Raw genomic sequence first — 21,358 nt, 5'->3', positions numbered from 1 at the left:
AAGAACTAAAGGCTCCAAAAATCCCATTATCCTCCTGCCTCAGTTTCATTCCTTTTTATAGCCTAGTTACCCTTCTCTACAAAATACGATAAATCCAATACCATGCACTATTGAAAATCATTTTAGCATGACTGCCAAAGAAGAAATGATATCATACTGGCACCCTGAGAGACGGTAATCAGAAAAAACAGTGGTGTCAGAAAGGCCAGATTCTGTTCTCTGTTATAAAACTGATGCAAAGTTACTCCAGAGGTATACCAGAGAGAACTTATAAGTTAATATGTGTATTAAAGTATATACTAACTTAACAGAGAGAACTTAATACACAGCATTGCTTAGTGTGTACAGAATATTTTCCAAATCTTATTTTATTGTGAATGAAATAGCTGATATTTTTACAGAGATAATGACTTATAGAGATAATTTAGCTGGTGTAACCAGAGCATGTGTGGTTTGCACCATTCCAACTTCTGTCTGTGCCCAAACAGAAGCTTTATTCAGTTTTGGAATCCAGTTCAAGCTTTATTCCTGCCTCTTCCAAACAGGGACTGCCAGCTCATGAGTTTTGAGCTATCTGTAGTTTGAGACCAAAAGAAAGTTCTCCAAATCTAGAACTGCAAAAGCAAGGACCCACATTTCAACCTTCTGTCTCTTAATATTAGATTCTTTCCTTCATGAGCCTAGCAGTACTACACCAAAATTCTGCTTAAGTACTAACACGGCCTAATTCCTTATAAATGCATTTTAAAGTGCTGAAAAATGGAGGCTGCTGTTTAAAACAGTTTTTAAGAACTATAATGCAGCAGTGTCAGTGTTCATTTTTCCACTAGGAGACTCTGCTGCACAAAGAATACAAGTGACGCAAATGGAGAATGTATTGTTTAGATGCTTTTGGATATTTGCCAAGCACTTAACTTGTGAAGTTCTAGAAAAAGCTTGAAAATTGAGCTGGTTGAAATTTCTCAGTATCAGAAACTGTTACTTTGTCAAAACTGAACCTTTCTGCAGGACTGTACCACTGCTGATGAAATTTCATTTTTACAAAATTTGAAATTAAGTGTTTAGATAAGACCACTAATATTATGCTTTGACCTTATTGGAATGTAGCATTTAGATTTTTCATTTTGAAATGACTGTTTCAAAATGTATTTTATTTCATACTATTGTTTCAATTTCATTCAAACAAAGCTCCTATTAACCCAGCAAAAAAAATTTCTCACAAATTTTATTTAGTTAAAAATTTAGAATTTGGGGGGAGGGAGGTTGTGATTTGGAACAGAATTGGCAGTTTGAGTTTTGACCAATCTCTGCTTGGAAAGTGGAATACGTGCAGTAAATCCTTTAGTAGCAGAGGTTGAAAACAAGTAGTATCTCCATCTATTACGTTGTCATTGATTCCTTTTCTAGGTGGCGGTCATGTGTTCATTTGTTTAAATCTAAATAACCCACATGAATAAACGGCAATTCCAGGCTCTAAGCACTTCTGCTAGTTATTACCCAATCACTGAGATCCAGAACAGCAGCACATTTCCCTCCCCATCCCTGCAAATTCATAACAGGGGAAGGAAAACCAACCAAAAATATCTCCTCTCTCAAATACTGCTGGAAAAGCCCCTCAAGCGCTTCCCAAACACATTTGAAAAGATGCACTTTGAAGCAGGCCTAGAGATATGTCAAAGAGGGAAACGGAATTCAAAAGTTGAGAGGCACTCATAGAAAGTTCTCTGCCAAAGTAACACTTATTCTACAGCAAGAAGGCTCGAACTCAGGTAGTTTCTCTGATCTGTACCACAGCTGTGTAGCACAGGGCAAAGGTAGTCTCCCATCATCTTACATTACATCTGCAGTGGCTGCCCACTGGCTTTCAGATCACGAAGCAGTGATCCAGGGGCATGCCCTCTGTGTGTGTAAGGCATGCATTCCCTACTCCAGGATCAACTGTGCCCATGGGATGATTGTCCAGTCCTCACAGGGAACTCCTGCCTGTCCCCTGCACAGCATGACCATGCACACACCATACCTGGAAGATCATCTTGCATGGAGCATGGCATTTTGCAAGCAAGTGTAGAACTGCATGGCTGTGATGGTCTTTGCTTGTGGGGAGCATTGCCTAGCGGTCAAGGCTTAGGCCCTTCAACATGTAGCAGCTGTGGTCGGGGTTTGGTAGGGGAGCCCAGGTCTTTCCATTCCACTAGGCTTTGGCCCATAGCCCTATGAAGACGACACAAAGGTCTGACCTCAGGAGTGCCTTAAAGCTGCCCCTCCCTGGGACACTTCCTACCACCCTGCTATTGTCCAAAGTTCAGACTATCACTGTGAAGGGCATCAGCTCACCACTTGGCACCTCTTCACAGCCGAAAGTGGCATGATAGCTCTCTCTCTCTCGGGGCAGCCCCTGCTTCATCTTGTGCCTTGGCCGTTCGGCCAGGTCTCTCCCCTTCAAGGGTAGTCCATAAACAAAACACAGGGAATTAACAAAAACGGGGTTAGTAGATGAGGGGGGAAATGCCTCCCTCCCTGGGTACAACAACAGAAGCTGGCCCTCCCTTCCCTCAGGGATGGATCTTCAGGCAGTTGAGGGAGAGATCCTGCTTTCCCTGAGCCCCCTTCTCAGGAGCTGCAAGGTAGAAGTCCATTCCCTTCCCTGGCCTGCCCATAAGTGAGCTGTTCTGCTCCCTTTTAACTCCTCCTCCAGTCTGTTCATCCATTGCAGGTGTGGAGGGAAAGGGCTGGCTGAGCCGAGACCAATTCCCTAACCCTTTGTTGCCTAGTGTGGGGTTTTTATACCCCATCACAATGCCTGATTAAGAGAGTCATGGCACACCACAGGATGCCACATGCCCACACCGGGATTCCCTACTTAAACATGCAGTCACATTCTGAATTAGCCTCTAAAAGACTCAGCCTGAGCCACAGCCTGTAGGAGTTAATGGAAACACTCCTATTGATTTCACAGGGGCCTTGGATCAGGTCCTTAAGCTGTAGTTGCAGATACAGCACACTGCAGCAGTTCAGTCCACTGGTGACAAAAGTATGGATCACAGTAAGATTTAAATCAGAATGCAACAGTAAAAAAAATTTTAAATTAAGAAAAATCTATTGACATGCAACAGCACCAGAGACACACTTCTGTTGGTGGAAGAAAATCTTTTGAGCCTCGCAGAGCTCTTCTTCAGGTCTGGAGATGCAGAGGGACACTGTTTCGGGTCTGAGCTGTTATTTATGAACATTTGTTCGTTAGTTTAACAAGAAGCATGCTCGTTGACCTTTCCTGTAAGTTAGCAATCACTAGCAGAATCTAAGCACAGTTATGCATGCAATATCGAGGGCAGAGGAAGAGAATATGCATGCGCTTGCCATTGCTTTGGATTCTCAGGCAGAGACACTTTTGGGTGTTCCACTTTATTTTTCTCCAGCGTTTCTCCTAATTTCAAGCCTTCTTTCTGAGGCTGGGGAGGTGATTCCTTTTGTCTATAATGCAGTGGTTCAAAAATATTTTTGAATGCCTAATTCCCTGTGGACACCAACAATCATTGTGCTTCCCCACATCTATTTTTTATCATTGGTGAGTTGGCCCATCTCCTGATAAGGCAGCGTAGTCCTTTAACATTTCAAGGAAAAGAAAAGATCACGCTCGTTACCACCAAGCAAAAGTCACTGAGGCAAAGTAGTGCATTACAAGCACGTGGGCACGGACCCAGAATTTGCTGCTATTAACATTACACATTGTACCAGGGATAATAGGTTTTTGTACATGTTCACAAAGCATATAACAACTTACCTTGTTCTCATTTGCCGTATTCTGTCTGTCATGATTTGGGAGCTTTTAAATGTCTACAGAGCTATTTAGAATTACTCATCCCCATGCTGCCGTGAAATAAGAAGGTGAACTCAAATTGCTAGCACATTGGTTGTCACTGTGTTGATCTCTGTATAATTGCTTTGAGATAGATACCCTTAACACAGAGAGATGACTCAGTTGTCAAAGACTAATGCTTTTTTTTTAATACGCCTCAAACACTCTTTGGCGTGCACCAACAACCCTGCTTGCACGGACTAGGCTCTTTGGTGCCCAGAACCATTCAGTGTCTACGGCAGGGATACTCAGATGAGGGCTAGGGAGCCACGAGTGGCTCTTTAATAAGTCTCCTGTGGCTTTGCAGTACCATATAAAAATGCTATTGTGATTTAATTATTAACCAAGCAGGATGCTTCTGCTATGTTATTATCCAATTGAGTCTCACAGCAAATAAGTGAACTAAATATTTCCCCAGTCATACTGTTTAAAATAGGACTAGTACTAGAATATATGAAACAATTAATTCTTACTACCATGACACTTTTGGGGAATGACGAGCTCTAAATTTGGCTCCAGAACCCGTGAGGTCTGAGTATCACTGATCCGACTTCGGCCCTACACAGAACTTTGCACTGGCAGGCACCTAGGCTCACACAGAACAACATGGACTTCAACGAGGTTCCGTGTGGGTGCAGAAAGGGATGTGTTACTCAAGGAAAAACACATTTGAGTGGAACAGAAAATAATTCCTGTAACATCCTTGGCCAGCCCTTGCTGGATAGGGCAGATCCTAGGTTGAGGCAGAAGCCGAAGGAGCTAAAACCAATACTAACTGCTATTTTCAGTTTGACAGAGCATGTGTGATGAGAAGTTTGTGTGCAGGAAATGAATTTTTTGTTTTAAAAAAGCTAGGTGTTGTCAACTCCAGTGAGGCATGTGATTAAGTGAGAACCTCGGTTTTCATTAAAAGAAATGTTTTCTAGTACTCATGGCTGTGGAGAAAACATGATTCAAGTGTACCCTAGAGGCTGAAACAAAACAAATGACAAAGCACCCTAACTGTATTGTTTTTTTTAAAATCTTGTGATCTTTAAGCCACTCACGATTTTTGGGGCCCAACACATGATTTTTGAATACTTGGGCCATTGATAACACTCCTTCAGCAGTAACAAATGAACCAAACCAGCCACCAAGAACAAAACCTACATAGGTTAATCTTATTAATTCAGCAAGGATAGCTCCTTTGGTATTCAAAATTGCTTGCCTGGATCCTGGCTTTAGGCCACTGCAGGCAGAAGGGAAGTGTGGAAATTGACGACTGAATTGCTTAGTGCTAGGGGAAGATTGAAGCACTGTCTGTTCTGCACTGCAGTCTCATCTCAGATAAGGGTTGTGCAATGCCAACCGAGCAGTAAGCAAAGAACAAGACAAAGTCTACTTTTCTGGAGCTTCTCCAGTCTGAGGTCTTACTGTAATGATTTTAGTTTGATCATTGGGAATACATACATAGAATTTCATTATGAAAGACTAGGGTTTATTGGCAAGTTACCTAAACCAGTACAACAATGCCAGTGATTAACCCATTAGTTCCAGTGCCAGGACAAGCTAACTGCAGCTGCTTTTATTTCTTAGGTTCTATTTGGATAGACAGGGATACATTTTAATTTCATTCTAATCAAAACCATGTTTCGCTAGGTCACAGACATATGCAATATACAATTCAGGGTTAGCCTTGATGCTGCCAGTGAAAGTCAAGCGGTTAGACCGGGGGACTTATTCCTAACTCTGCAATGAAAGACAAGATCCAGTAAAAGATATTATCTCACCCACCTTGTTTCTCTAATAGCCTGAGAACAAGATAGCTACAACAACGTAAATAACTCTACAAGATGCTTATTATGAAATTGAACTAAACAAAAGCTGTTGGCCAATTTATGTTGTTTAAAAGTAGTGATGACTTCAGGAATGCCTCTGGGATTGGACTCCTCACAGGTCATGCCTCTTTATAGCTACGGCTTCTCTGGCCTTCGGGGCCAAGATATCATTTTATGTACTTTATGTCAATTGATAAATCCCCAAGAAGCTGACATTCTGGTTAGAACTCAGCATTTGGACACTTCTATGGAACAGATGGGCAAAAGTCAGCAGCAATATATTAAGGAAAAAAATTAAATTAATCTGAATTTACATAACTCCCAAATCATAAAATAGAAACACACAGCTGGAAGTGACCTGAGATGTCATCTAGTACACCCCCCGCTCTGAGGCAGTATTGACTAAACTTAGCTATATATGATTATTTAAGATAATTATAGTTGGTCAAAGGTTGGGTTTAAAAAAAAACAAACAAACACCAACCAACCAGTTTTCTTGTCAAAACATGGCTTTTTAACCAAAAGGTTGTTTTCCCTATTTTTGGATGAAAAATGGAAAACCAAGAAGTCTTCAGGTTTTGGTTGTGTTAGTTACCCTTCACTTCTCTCCCCCTTGGCTCCCCTTTTTTCTTAATGGAGAACAGGAAAAGAAAATGGAAGATTTTATGTCCATGTCAAAAAACTGGAAACCAATTTTTCCTCATCTAGTTTGACTTTTTCATGGAAAATAAGCATTTTTCAAATATTTATCTTTAAAGATAATATTGTATTGCACTATGCAGGTACCTCTGGAAAATAAATTTAGAGCCTTAAACCTGAAAGTAATGGGTTTGCAATGTGTGCATTCATCAACCTGACCACTACCTGCATGTTGTATCCTAATTCCCCACTATCCTTCACCTATATTTCTGGTGTCTGCCTACAGAATAACTGCCCTGAGTTATCTTAATCCATTCCTAAATGGATTAAACTAAACTGTAAAAAGGCATTCATATTCTGGAATGAGAACGTTCACACATGCCGTTATTCAGGAGTGGCTATTCCACTTCAAATTCATATCCAATTGTAGGGTATGTCTACACTAGAAACGCTACAGCGGCATAGCTGCCGCTGCTCCACTACAGTATAGACACTTACTGCAGCATGAAGGGGTTCTTCCGTCACTTTAGTAAATCCACTTCTGAGGAATCAGTTAGATCAACGGAACAATTCTTATGTCAACCTAGTGCTGCTGACACCATGTCTTAATCACATCACACAAGGCATGACATTTTTCACAGCTCAGAGTGAAGCAGTTAAATCTCCCTAATTTTGTAGGGCAGGTCTTAATCTGCAGTGATTTTCAAGTGTAGACAATCATTAGCTTTAAGAAAGCGTGTTTGACCATGTGCCTGTACAACAGTTTGCATATTTTAGGCCTGAGGCCATGCCCAGTGAAATGAATGAAAAGACTTCACTGATTTCAAAAGGCACTGAGTAAGGACTAAAGTGTCTAGTCAATGGAAGGAGTCCCAAGTCCTTTTAAGGTTCTCACTGTAATATAAATAATTAGATGGGGCTGAAAAATGAAGGGGGAAGGAGGAGGGAGAAAACAATCTGAAGATTTTCATGGACAATTTTCCCTAAGGTCATCAAAATGTTGATTAAAATTATGTTGGTTTGAAACATGTTGACCAGATCTATAAAGTAAAAGTAAATAAAAGAGTGCAAGGGATCCCATTGAAGATCTAGACAATAGCATAAACCTAGAAATAATTCAAAGAAAAAGAAATTGCATCTTCATTGACAGATGGTTAAAGATCTGGATTTCAGATCCCAGCAAAATAATGACACTTGTCTGGTACACGCTCATCGTCTGAAGCCCATTTTCAAAATTCCATTTTTTATTTGGTTCTTTGTGTTCATCTAAGTATAGAAATGTGTAGGATAATAGTTCCACATTCTAGTGCACAACAGCTCTGATTCACGTAGGGAAAAACACAGTCAGGCTTTGTGAAGGGAGGAAAGTATTTCAGTTCCTGTTCTTCTCTGCCTCCAAAAAGAAGAATGAAGCCTTAAGTGCCCTAAAATGCACACATCCCCCTCATGTGTATTGCTGTAGCTAGAGTAACTACAAAAACACAAAAAGCTGTGAAAATACATTCATAATTAGACTCTCACAGTCAACTGTAGCTGTCCCAATGATTACAGATTTTCTGGTCTCCTGTATACAGTCAGTTACTGCATATAGAATGCAGTAAAAGATAAAACAATGGACAAAGTGCAGAATAAAATGTTTCTGAAAACTTTTAAAAACCAAGACAATGTCAGTTTGCAGAAACTGGAGGAATGCCAGAAAAAGCGGGAATTGGATTACTCCGTGAATAAAAGCTTTCAAATGTAACCTGTGACATAAAGATTAAGTTGCGAACCCCTTCCTCACCTGAGCTATCCCACTGAAATCAGTGGTGCAGTTTTATAGCATTGAGCCGAGGAGGACAAATTTAGGACCAGACTGAACCCTTGATTCCCACAGGTAACTAAGTACGGGTGGGGCCGCTCCTATAAGTAACTGCCCACCGAAGTAAAGAAGGACACAATCTGGGTCTAAGTGGAATTGGAATGAGTTTGGCAGTCTCCGTTCAGTCCCCGATGATTTCATTCCAACTCTTAAAGCTACTGGCTACAGACCATAAACAAAGAAGCATATCCACAATGAAAGGCACATTCCTGGAGGGTCCCTTCATTGCCATCTACAAATGATTATTTTATTACTATGAGGTAATTAAGAGCAAATAGCAGTAAGGGGGGAAATAGTTTAGGTAAAGCCTTTGAACAGGACTTTTATTGATAGGCAATTTCACCTCACAACTTTTCTTCAGTGCACACAACAGGATTTTGAATGATGTTTATGATACATGCCCTGAATCTTGCCCTTTTAGCATGAGCCACCAGATGTATCTGTGTAAACTAGCAGCTGGAATGAGACACCCAATAGAGAAAGAATCACCAGCTCCCTGTAAGGGACCAGTTTAAGGACAAATGGAGAGGAGCTGCATTGCAGAAGTGATTTGCTGCATGTTTATGTTTAAATGCTTAAGAATCCTAAATAAAGAAACTTCAGAGGTTTCTTTGTTTATTATGACTGTGTCCTAAAACAGGTTATACAGTCTAATTTAGAATAAATGATCAAATCAAGACCCAAGAAAAACTGCCTGCCTGGTGTGTCTTTAACCCAGGGTTGCACCAGATTATTTTAGAACGCACAGTAGGATACTTTAAAGACCTGCTTAAGAAAGGGGTTTGTATATCAGAAAGAGTCCCTAGTACAGGCTTCATTTCTGGGCACATCAGGAGTAACTCCACTCAAGCCAATGCAGTTACACTGGTATAAATGAAGTGAGAAGACAATGACAATATATCATGATTCTGGAGTAGGACTTCCAAAGCAGTGGTTAAAGGAAGTACAACAATTTGGGTGAGGTCAGTCTTATCCCCTTACCCATTTGTTCAAGCAAGACTGGCACAGGGAAATGGCCTTAAAGTCTCATTCACACCTCCCTTAGCACAGCAGGTGATCATATGTGCACTGAAATGTTTAGACTTTGAATTGTGCTGTTCTGAAGATCGCTCACTGATTAGAAAGTAATCAGCTGAGTGGATTTATTGATCCACACCCACAGAGTAGGATTTGGATCACTTTGAGCTGGTGTATTTCTTTTGCTCAATATTGTGAGCATGGGGATTAGCCTAGTAAAAGTTTGCCATGCCAGTATCTAGTGCAATCTTTTGGACTAATTTTCCCCGCTTTCCAATGTGAATCAAGGGACTGGTATAAGTGAGATTGTAGGATAACGCAAGTTATCAACATTCCATCATTGGAAACATAAAGCCCCTTTTTCTCTGCAATGGTGATTAACAGGGAGCAAAGGCAGATAAAATCAGGGCACACTGTCTGCCATCCCAGCTTTATCTTCAGATAACTATTTTCTTAAAACTCCCTGGTTTGGCTGCTCTGCATCCCCAGCACAGTGGTCACTGTAAATGAGTCTGACTAAAGAAGAAGGATAAGGACATAAAGGAAAATAGGAAGATAAAGAGATGGGGAAAATGCCTGCCATGCTAAAAAGGGTGGTGGCCTACAAAGCTATTGCTTAGAACCAAAGCGGTAAGAGAGATGAAAGGAGAAAGATTAACTTTTGTTGTTCAATTTGATGAAGGCGCTCTGCACAGTTTGAATGAACAATGTTTCTTGTTGAAAATCATATAGAACAGCATCAGCAGTGTCTAAAGGGAGCAAATGGAGGATTTTGAAGTTTGATTCTCAGTGCTACATTAATGTTTACTCAGTACACTAATGTATTTGAAGGTCATAGCCTTTGAAGTTTCCTGTTGCCTCAATTCAGACCATTGGAGAGAAGGAGCACTGTCTTTAAAAAAAGAACAAAACATTTAGTGATCCTGAAAGTTGCTGGTGGACAGCAATATTCTATAGCATTGGACCTATAGAACAGGTGCAGCACAGGCAAAGACAGTGCAAGCTTCCCCATACCACACCCTGATAACATGCACCAAACTACTACACCACCTGAAGCCTTCATGACCATTCAGTTCCTGGCCCCTGTTGAGGCTGGTGACAAGGGACTAAGCTGTGATGAAAGTGCTTCTGTGACAGACTTTATCCACTAGGAATTTGACAAACCAGAAATTCATTCCACATAGCCCTGCAGTTATTACTACTACTCACATACCCCATGTCTGCAGAAAAGAGAGGCCAAGTCCCTGCCTCAAAAAGCATGCGACCTAACTTGGACAAACATTGGAAATAGCAGATAAGTGAATACAGTAGGAGGAAAGAGAAGATGAGGTCAACAGAACAAAAAAGAAGGAAGAGCATCCACTGCAGAAGTAGCCAAGTAGGTAGACAATCAAAAGAGAGTCCTTAAAATGAAGGACACAGGAGAGAGTCCGTGAGATAAAGGCCATTATGAAAGACATCAGACACTGATGAATGGAAATATGAAAAATAGACACTAGCTTTTGGTCACACTTCTAGAATAGATTAAAAATGCCAATTATTTTTTGAAAATTTCCTCCAAGTATTCTTCAATGAAAACCCAAAACTTTTACCAGATACACCAAATGTTTAAAAAAAGCACAGGCACAACTCTCCCGCCCAGTAAATTTCAACCAACAAGTTTTTCCCATGAATGTTTTCTACTCACTTCCAACTTCATATTATGGCCTATGTATACTTGGCCCTGCCTCAGCATGAGGTCCCTTCCAGTCTTACATTTCTATAGTTCTAGAATGCAGTGATCTAGCAGTGAAAAATTCACTCTCACACATTTCCCAGATCTTCTTGAAACAGTTCATTCATGAATAAAAACACCTAAACAAGTATGCAGACATTAACGTCTATGGGATTACCAATACTACTACACTTAGATACCACAGTGACGTGCATACTAGAAATAAATAAATATTGTAGATAGATTTGTTTTTCTGAAGTCTAAAACTACACTTCTAGAGGCTTAAAAAAAAAAATCTAACATACATATTATTGAGCACCCTGAATTGCATTAGAGCATCAAAACCATCCCCCTACCATCATGGCTCTTAAAATCATTGTTAAAGAATTTGGCCTGTTTTTAAGTTTGAGCAGTCAAAATATTTGACTTGTTCCATGCAAGTGTACAGTTACCATTGCCAATTATTCCAGATGTCTCTGCTAGTAAGTGAAATCTCACATTCTTACTTGCTAACTCCTTTTTCATTCAGTGGAAACACTTTATTCTAATTCTCTATTGTGTTTTTGTTTACCCACATGTATTTTCCAATAGGATGCCCACATAATCCATGTGAGAGACTCCATATCAGATGAATTAGCCAGGATGGCTGCTTTGACAAAAACTACTAGATGGATTCAGAATATAGATGCAGTTTGGGGTACAGTTTAAATACTGCATCAGATACTAGGGCAGCAGTGAAATCTTATTGGGAATAAGTATGTGGCAGAATTCTAGCCAAAATTCTGACATTTGGCTTTGGCTAATATTAAGAGACACTTCTTGCCACACAAACATCTACAGAATAGCTGGATCAGAGTGCTACTTATCTCCGTGTCTTGGCAGTTTTCAGTGGCCTAGCACAGCTTGGGGTGGAGGGGAGGTTAGAAAAAGGCCCCATTCCCTTGTCATCGTCTCCTTTCCCAGGAAGAATTTCATGTCAGACTCGCTTTCCCGCCACTCTTCTCTCACCCAGTTTCAGGCACAAACCCAAAAAACCCCAAATTAACTGAAAGACGTATAGTTCCAGAGGGGTAGTCGTGTTAGTCTGTATACAGCAAAAACAACGAGAGTCCTGTAGCACTTCAAAGACTAACAAATTTAATTTCTGCAGGCATAAAATGTATGCAGCTGCTGGGCCAGATCCTCAGCTCCTGTAAATTGGCACTGATTTAAGGCAGTTGAGTAAATGGCCATCTGTCTTTTGGAGGAGATTTGAAAGCAACATTCCGATCACTTGTGACCACTAATATCCCGGTGATGATTTTTATAAGAAAACAGATGTTAATCATTGGTGGCGGGGCCAAAGAAACTCCTGAGGATACCGTCAGCCTGCCTAAAGGCAATTCAATTCTTCTGAACTTCCGCTCCTAAACTGTTGTGCAGGATTACTGTATGCTGCTTAACAGCTATCGTGTTCAAAACATAGGAGGCTGCATTTGCACGGCTGGTGAAATGATCCCTGCATATAGTTTGTAACACAACACTGGCATCCGTCAGGACGAAAGGCACTGCATAAACTTAAGTGATGGTTATCCACACATCGCTTTGAAAATAAATTCTTTCCGTTGTTCTCAAAGGCACTAGAGATCATTTTAGAAGTGTTTGTTATCTGAAACTCAATTGCAGTAGAGCACCCACATTGCCAACAAATACATTTATTAGGCCTACTGCCACTGCCAAAAGCGCAGAGAAAATTATTATGGTTGGTCAGCTAAAACAAAGGGTTGCTTTGTACTATTTAAACAAACGTCCTGTAGCCCAGGTCCCTTAGGTCTCCTTTATAAAGCGAGTTGCTTAATTAGCCCTGGATGAGTTATGACACGTACTAATAAGGTAAGCGACAGCCATGAAAGAGGCTGTCAATAAGCATTCTGCTGCTATCTGGTCCTACAAATAGGTTCTTTGAGACACTTTGTTTTTTTGTTTTTTTAAAAACAAGCACCCCACAAACAAAAGGCAACCAGAAAACAAACTGTGTGATGGGGGAGGATCCACTCATCTCAGGACAGCGCCTCCCCTCAGCAGTTCCAAGGATTAACTCGGCCAGGCCAACGTCCCTTCCGGCAGTTGCATGTCACCACTCTGTCCCTCTCTCTCTCTCTCTGCAGCCCCTCTTTGCGACTCAGCCTTCCAGCCAGCTCACTATGCAGCTTCCCCTTCAGGAGGGTGGGAGAGGGCGTGTATCTTTCAATATCCCTTTCCACAAGCATGGTCTGGCACTCCTCACACCCACTGCCCTGACTAGGTCACTCCCGCAGTGACTCTGGCAGTTTTCCGAGTCACTGCCTCAGCACTACCACTCTGCAGTGGCTGACGGGCGAACCCAAGCCCAGGCCCACCCTGGGCTCCAGGGCAGGGCCCTGTTATCAGGCCAACCTCACTGCTCTGACCCCTGACTTTCTTCCTGCCGTGGTTCTTCACACCCTTACCTCAGGGAGAAAGGCCACAGGCCTCCACCTCCTTCTTGCTACCCCCCTATAATGGCTGGCCACCTGGCTTTATAGAATCCCTGCCTGTTCCCTCACAGGTGAGCTTCCTTCTAATTAGCTCCCTCCTCACAACCTAAATCTCCCTCATTTGCAGTTTAATTGGCTGATTGGGCCCAGCTGGCCTAATTCAGCTCTTGCAGGGCCATGTGGGGAGTACACCCTATTACAAACCTGAATGAACTGAAGGATTTTTATAGGTTTGGTTTTACACTATCCCCTTCCTCCGCTGCAGAGGATTCTCTTCCCATAGCCAGACACTGTATAGAGATGGCCAAAAGAATGTATCCCAAACAGACTAAAGAGGAGAAGTCTTATTTTAAAAAGGGGTGCCTTCTTCTAGATTCGCTGTTTTCCTATCAAGCAAGATATTGTGTCCTATAGCTCTGATTTTCAAGGAGTTAAGAGCCCAGTTCCCACTGGGATTTGTGTGCCTACTCCCATAGGCTCCTTTGAAAATCCCAACCTAACTGCATATGATGTAACATTTAATTTCTTCTCCTTTGTTCTCCACTTGCTTCAGAGAGAACTAAAGAAAACATACGACTTTCAGGTCTCTGAAGTACACAGGTGCCAATGTATTTCCACCTAATTCCTCCTTGTCTCTGGAAAGTCATACAAATCCATTAGGATGAAATCAGTCTTTTAAGGATCATTGATTGTACTGCACTGTCTCCCTTAGCCCCTAGCTATGATGATAACTTAACATACAAAAAAGGATCAAGAACAAGCCAAAGTGCTGCAGAGATTACACATAACAGGATCACTTAACCTATCTCTGAGCTCTCACTCAGGTGGAACACAACAGGCATATTGTGCAAAGCCATTACCTAACTGTCAGAGGTGAGAGGTGTAAAGAATGATTTTCTAATTGGAATTGCAATAGAACCTCATTCATTTCCACTGACAATTGGGAGCCGCATTGAGAAAGACAGTATACATTTGCCAATTCCCAGGAATGACTGGTCACCTTGCAGGGTTAGGATAGAACCACACTGATCTGCAATGACTAGGAAGTCCATTGTGACCTAGTGGATTTTAAGGGCTGGGAAGCAAGGCCAGAGTTTTCAGGAGAGCTCAGAACCCTCAGCTGGGGTCAGAGGTTCAAAAGAGCTCAGCTCCCATCTGGGCATTCAAATAAGTGATCAGATTTCCAAAAGAGTGCATCATGCTGGGTGCAGAGCTCTTTTGAAAATGTGGTTGTCACAGTTTCAGGGTTCGTAGCACCTTTGACCCCCTCATCCATTTTCCTTGAGGACACCCACTTAAGATTTCAGGCTCCCAGTCATCACATCTGAGGCAGAGACCCACCTGTCTCTCCCTCTAGACTAGGGTGTAAGCTTGCAGTCCCTCTGCACCTTACTGTGATTTCCCCAGCCGGTCTGACCAGGGTTCAGTTATTGTGGTAACTTTTCTCCAGGGTCTACAACAGAGTATACCAGTTACCAATCAGCCTTTGTAAAGCAAAATACATTTATTCTTGGGGTAAAAGCATTACAGAGGAACCATGTAAAAACAATAAACGTTCCTACACGCAAACTATAAGCTTACCAGAGGTTACTCATCAGTCTTATGGGACCCTTGTAAAGCAAAGTCTTTTCAACCCTTATGCAAGGGTTGGGGGCCCCTGTTGGACAGATGGTCCTGTCCATTTGCTGAATCAAAAGAAGGCCCTATGTCAAGGGGTGGCATCTTAGTGGAGGTGTTTACAACCAGAATGATTCACTTTAATCCTTCTTCCTCTCCCCTACCCTCCATGCACTGTTTTTGGTTCCTGGAGGAGCTGTGGCAACATCTCCCTCTGGAGTTGCATACAATCTCTAGCCCACAGAGATACAAAAAACATTCATAAACTTAATACAACATGGTCCCCAAAGATATTGCTTGTGGTTGCAATATCTGTCACTGTGGCCATTGTCACCCTGGGAGCTAGTATTGAGCCCTCGGTTGGGTACCTAAATGGGAGATGAGCTGCTTTGACAATCTTGGCCCTGAGGCCTTCTGAAAACTTGGTCTCATGTGGCCATACAAAGACGAGGTCCAGGATAGCACCTCACAAAAGGTGCTGTGCTGGTTTATCTTGACACAATTTTAGTTTTCATTGAAGAGGAGGAGCACTGTCTAGAAATTACAGATTATGAAGTTACAGATTACACCTTCCTGACTTTGCAACAGAACTCCTGCCTGACCCTGAGCAAGACAGAACCTGTGCGCACCTCAGTTTCCCTTATTTGCACCATGGGGAGCTATTAGGGGTGTAATGTCTGTAAAGCATTGTAAGAGCTTTGGAACGAAGGTATTAGAGAAAAGCCACATATTATTTACAGGAATACTTCAGTCAATCACTGTAAACACGCTGTACAGAATAACTTCTAAGAACAATGAATTCTTAGTCATCCGAGACCTCATTGTGGCATTCCTCTCTTGCAGTTTTTGCTGAAGAGTGGGTGAGGCTGGATTTATTTTTGTGGAATCTAATTGGCAAAGTGAAGTAAGAATTAGGAAGGTTCTGCTGCACAGGGCAGAATTTAACTTGCCAAGAATGCAACAAATACCCAAAATGACCTTCAGCCAGGTTATTTCCATTGGAAGCCCCATGGCATCTTTAATGCCCATAATATCATATATGTAGTGTTGGTGAGCCTGTAATGATGACAGTAAGTATGCTAACACAACCTTGTAATCATTCGATAGGACCTCAGGAAACCACACAGTTTCTATTAATAGCAAATGCATATTATTTTTTTATTATTTGCATTACTGTAGTGCCGCAAAATCCCAATTGAGATTGGGTGCCCCATTGTGCTAGGTGCAGTACAAACACACACTGAGGGACAGTCCCTGCCCCAAAGAGCTCATAAATGAAAAAGACAGCACAAACCCAAGGTGGGAAAATGGAAGTATTAACACCCCTATTTTACAGAGCAGGAAATGAAATACAGCGATCCTAAGTGACTTGCCTCAGGTCACATAGGAAGACCTGCACAGAGACAGGAACTGAACCGAAATCTTGAGTACCAGTTCAGTTCCTTAACCACAGGGCCACCTGGCCACTAGTCTTAAGTGTGATAAATCTGGTGTATGTTCCAAGAAGTGCATGGTTTTAATATCAAAGAAGACCCATCACTAGGAGATGATGTGTTTTATCTCTTGGTGGGAAGTTGGGACAAGCCTAGCATTACTTTCCTGCACCCTTTCTCTTGAATGAAGGAGGGGATGAGTCTGGCTATTGATGGGTCCCAGCCAAGCAGGCCTCCCCAGCAGAGGGACGATTGTCTACAAGGGGGCTGATGGGGAGTCCAAGATGGGAAGGATGGAGAAATCTTGGGAGGATTCCTTTCCCCATCCCCTTCCCCATCAGAAAACCAGACATTTCTATCATGAGATCCCAAGATAACGTTCAGTTGGTCCTACAATGGAAAAGTGATGTGACTGTTTCAATTCAGCAAATCTGTGGTGAAATTTATGATGGCCCTGGAATGGAACATAGACTTGGACTCAGCCAAGTGCTGAATACCACTGTGTGTGGGAGGAATCCTTAAATTTGTTCAATGGATTAGCAAAACCAACATTTACCCTCAGAAGCTATTAAAGCTCCAAGAGGGGAAAACGCAGAGAAAACGATTTGTCATGCCGGTTCAGTATTTACAGCTTAGATAAGCTTTGCACACACACACATGGGGGACAGATTCTTAGCTTGCGTAAATTAAAGTAACTCCACAGATCTGGCCAAGTTAACAGTGACACATAACATGTGCTTCCCTCCTATATTTTAATTGCCAATTCCTCCTTAATCCTCCACCCCCACTGCTACCTACATGCACACAGAGAAGCAAATGTGGCTTTTGCAGTAATTGTTAATGATTCTTTGCATGCATCAGAAATCAGGATTAGGAAAGCAATGGAGCCAGACAGAGACAGATGTTGAAGGCTCTGGCTCTGTATCACTAAGAGATGAATCCTGAAAGGTGCTAAGCACCTCCTGCCAGAGACTGAGCGCAGTCACCTCCATTCGCTGTCAATGAGTGTTGAGGATGCTCAGTCCTTGGCATGTGATGCGATCAGGCCCTAAATTCTTAACAGAACAAAAGGTTCCTTGTGCATAAGAATTCAATTAGAGAACTGGAATGCTCCCTCTCACAAAACTGCACGCAGACAGGCACATCCATTTCTGCCCACAATTAGCTGAGTGGGAAAAAAATTGAAATCTAGGCTCATGAAAGAAAACCTCATTCTCTATTGACCAAAACTCACTCACTGCTTCCAGACAAAGGCCACTGCCAATCGATCAGCGTAGTCCAAACCAGCTTGAACAAATGTTTAAAGTACAAGACTCTGAACCTGGTGAAAACTTGAAAATGACAAGAGGGAGTGGTTGGAGGGGGAAAGGCAAAAGGTGTGTGTAGCAATGGGAGGTTATGGTTCAGAAAGAGCATTATCTAAGTAACTTTGAAGCCAAGTGATCATCTTTGCCATGTGCTGTATCTTGAATTTATTTCCCTGCATTTTCATCTCTCGTCAATTATTTTCACTCCATTTATTTTTTAAAAAGCCCTTTTAATGAGTAATCCTGACATTAATGGAGACTTTTGGAACATGTTAATGATGATCAACACGCTAATGAGAATGAAGGAACTGAAGCCCTTGTAGTTTTCTATAAAGTAAATTCTTCCGCAAAAAATGCTTTTTTTTTTTTTTTAAACTCCTAACACTTAAAACATCAAGCTCAATATTAAGAGAAAGGTGAAGCAGGTGACAGGATTCATTTATTCTTCTTGGTGTTTCACTTCTGAGACTTCTCTAGAGCTGAGACTTCTAATCAAAATGTCCTTTCAGATGTGCGGTGACTTTTTATGTGGAGCGGTTGACATTTGTTCATTAAAGATTTAACTGCAACCATGAAGCTTATTTTATTCAGGGCTTCAGACAAGTCCCAAAGCTAGATGACTTAAAAAAAAAAAAAAACTTTCCTGGCAATCCACCAGCTCCAAGAAGTTCTCAGGCATGTGATGGAAATCACAGATATCTGGGACATCAGCACCTCTGCTGCAGCTCAGGAGGGGTCTAACTATGAACAGGACTATGCTGTGTACTGAGTGCAATCTATCTGACTAGTTTAACTGACTGGAGGATACGTTGTGATGAAGGAGAAATGATGCTTTGGGGGGGAAAAAGCCACGATGGAGAAGCATCTTTCCTCTGTGCAAAAAGCAGAGTGGGACTACTAAAGAGCACTGGGAAAGCAATAGTAACATACCTAGTTTTTATTTCTAAAGCACTCAAACAGCCCTCCTTACCACAGTATCTGAGCACCTCACAATCTTTAATGTATTTATCCTCACAACACCCCGGTGAGGTACGTAAGTGCTATTACCCCATTTACAGATGGGAAACTGAGGCACGGGGACACTAGATGTCTTATGCATGGTCACAAAGGGATTCTCTGGTGGAGCAGAGAATGAACTTGGGTCTCTTAAACCCAAGACTAGTGTCCTAGCCAGTGGACTGGTTTTCGTCATTAGCATATCTTATTCACTGATCTCCAAGTGATTCACACAGAAAATATTTTTACTCCCATTTTACAGACGATGAACCTGACACACAGAGAGGTGAGGTGACTTGTCACACAGTCAACAAGTCCCTTCACTTACACTCCAGTGCCCTATCCGCGCACACACTCTCTCTGGATGAACAGACAATTAACACACCAGCCATAGATCCCTGTCCCAAAGGGGCATGGTGTTGAGCAAATTAATAGCAGTCTCCAGGTCCACTCATAGTAGGCTAATGCCATACCATCCTGTAGATTTCTTATTTTATCCCAAACCAGATTGCTTATCCCTCTGTAAAATAAGTTCTTTCATTTATTAAATCAGCCCTCCACACATCCTTCTATACAAAGAAAAAGTGTTTGTATGCAACAGATCCACAGTTTAAGCAGGTGTCATTACTGACCACTCTTTGTAAAAGACCAGTGACTTACAGAACTCAAAAATAATGTGTCTGTTCTTCTGCTAGCAAAAATAAAGTCTGAAAGTCAACTGGAGTTCATACTCTCTGCGACAAAAACAACAGAGAAAAATCGTGTCAGAGAGAGCCAAGGAGTTAACTTTTGACTGGTATAATAATGGGGGGCAAATGGCTTAAGCTAGTTGATGTAAGAGTTGAATATTTTTCTATATCAGCTTCAACTTCATAAAGATTATAAGGAATATTCATACTGCAAACATTTCAGCACTTAAACTCTAGTTATTTTAAATATATGGATAAAAGTCTCCATGAAAAAGCTTTACAAGAAAACAACCTTTGAGAAAATATGCACAAGCTTCCATTTAATTACACCTTTTGTTTTTGCTAGGCAAAATGCCTAGAACAGTGGTGTGTATCTGTCATTTTCCCTGATTGAGTTGGCAGCTGTTCAAATGCTCCAAAAGCACATCCAGCGGTGTTGCGAAGGAAGGTTGCCAGTGATTAATATTACACACCGGCTGACCTGCTGTAATCATTAAGCTGTTTCCCAGATAAAATTAGAAAACTTTTCATCCTCACCTTAAGTGGTATGATATTCACCTGCATATTCTACATTTATTAGGACATTCATATTAGAATAATTAGGCTAAAAACTGAATGTAAAATTGAATTTCACTTCCCAATCCATGCTCTATACTTTAATTATATTCTAATAATTTTTATATTAACTAGAGCTGTGCCAAGTTGGGACTTTTTTTGTGTGCGCAAAGTTTTCTTTAAAAATATTTCTTTAATTTTTCAACTCTGAATTTTTCCTTTGCCATGAAATTTTGGGGTGATGGATTTTTTTCAGATTGATTCATTGAAAAGTCATTGCTGGGTGAAACTGTGAACAGAAGAAGAAATGGGATAGTTGCCATTTTTGAGATTTTCATTTTGTGAGCATAGAGTGGGAAAGGCAGGGAGGGAAATACTAAATATATTTACAGAAATGACTATGGTTTTCAAACACGTGTTTTGTACTTTCCCCGACAGTTTTCCTCATTCTTGGGAGGAGATCCCCGTAAAAATCCCAAAGCCACCTCATTGTCCACCTTCAAATCCCTCTTTAAAATTCTCATTTGCTGTGAGGCCTACAAAAAACTTGACAACAGGCAGTTGGCATGCTGAAATCACTGCCTGTCATGCTGACCTGTGTTGTCTTGTAGTTTCCTTGTGCTCTACTGTCTGTATCGACCTGTTTTTTCTTGTTTTATACTTAGATAGCTATTTGGAGTAGAGACCATCCTATGTTCTGTATATGTTTAGCCCATAGCACAATCAGTTCATGACTATGGCTCCTAGGTGCTATCTCAATAAATAAATAAACAAACAAACATTTTGTGTGTGTGTGTGTGTGCACTTGCATGCATGCACCACTGCCCTCTACTGGGTAGAATCAGAAGTTCTCACCTTTGTGTCATAAATCCTACAGCCGCTGGAAATTCTTCTGTACTTCAAATGGCAGGGAGATTGCTTGTTGGGACAGAGGTTCTGGTTGCATAAAACAGAGCTGAAAAGTTTTACAGAACATCTGTACCGCATTTTCTTCTGACATAGGAAGGAGTTTGTTACCGGTACAGTTTTTCTGTCTCCTAAAGAACGATGTGAAACTCATGAAAAAGTTTCCACATAAAAAAATGTTTCATTGTTTTATTCCAGGCAATTTTGCAGCCAGTTCACTGAAACATGTGAAAAATTGGAACGGGGCTCATTTTCACTCGGAAATGAGATTTTTTTCCCCTCAAGTGCACAGGTCACGATTCATGGTTTATTTTTACACAAAAATGGGTCCATTTTCTAGTGCACAACAACATTCAAAAAAGAAAAAGTAAATTCCAAGTACCTTCTACTTTCATTGCAAATATTGCACACATTTCTAAAAGCTAAGCCTCTAATTCTCTTTCAGGAATTTCGTAT

General features: G+C 41.3%; 1 protein-coding gene across 4 annotated transcripts in view; it reads right to left on the bottom strand.

Moving 5' to 3' along the window:
* The window catches only part of GALNT17 (polypeptide N-acetylgalactosaminyltransferase 17), a 235,303-nt gene that overhangs the window by 27,437 nt on the left and 186,508 nt on the right, over positions 1-21,358 (bottom strand). The window contains exon 1 of one of the 4 annotated variants that reach the window (XM_067537924.1): positions 13,373-13,405. The exons of the other annotated variants lie outside the window; for them this stretch is intronic. The gene's annotated coding sequence lies outside the window, so the exon portion shown is untranslated. Of the gene's footprint in view, positions 1-13,372; positions 13,406-21,358 lie in introns of those variants that run through there. 4 annotated transcript variants of the gene reach the window in all.

The sequence above is a fragment of the Emydura macquarii genome, unplaced genomic scaffold (assembly GCF_026122565.2).
Source record: "Emydura macquarii macquarii isolate MOO-44397 ecotype Brisbane River unplaced genomic scaffold, CSIRO-AGI_Emac_v2 contig_450, whole genome shotgun sequence".
NCBI classification, from domain to species: Eukaryota; Metazoa; Chordata; order Testudines; family Chelidae; genus Emydura; species Emydura macquarii.
This window is presented reverse-complemented; position numbering and strand designations above follow the sequence as displayed.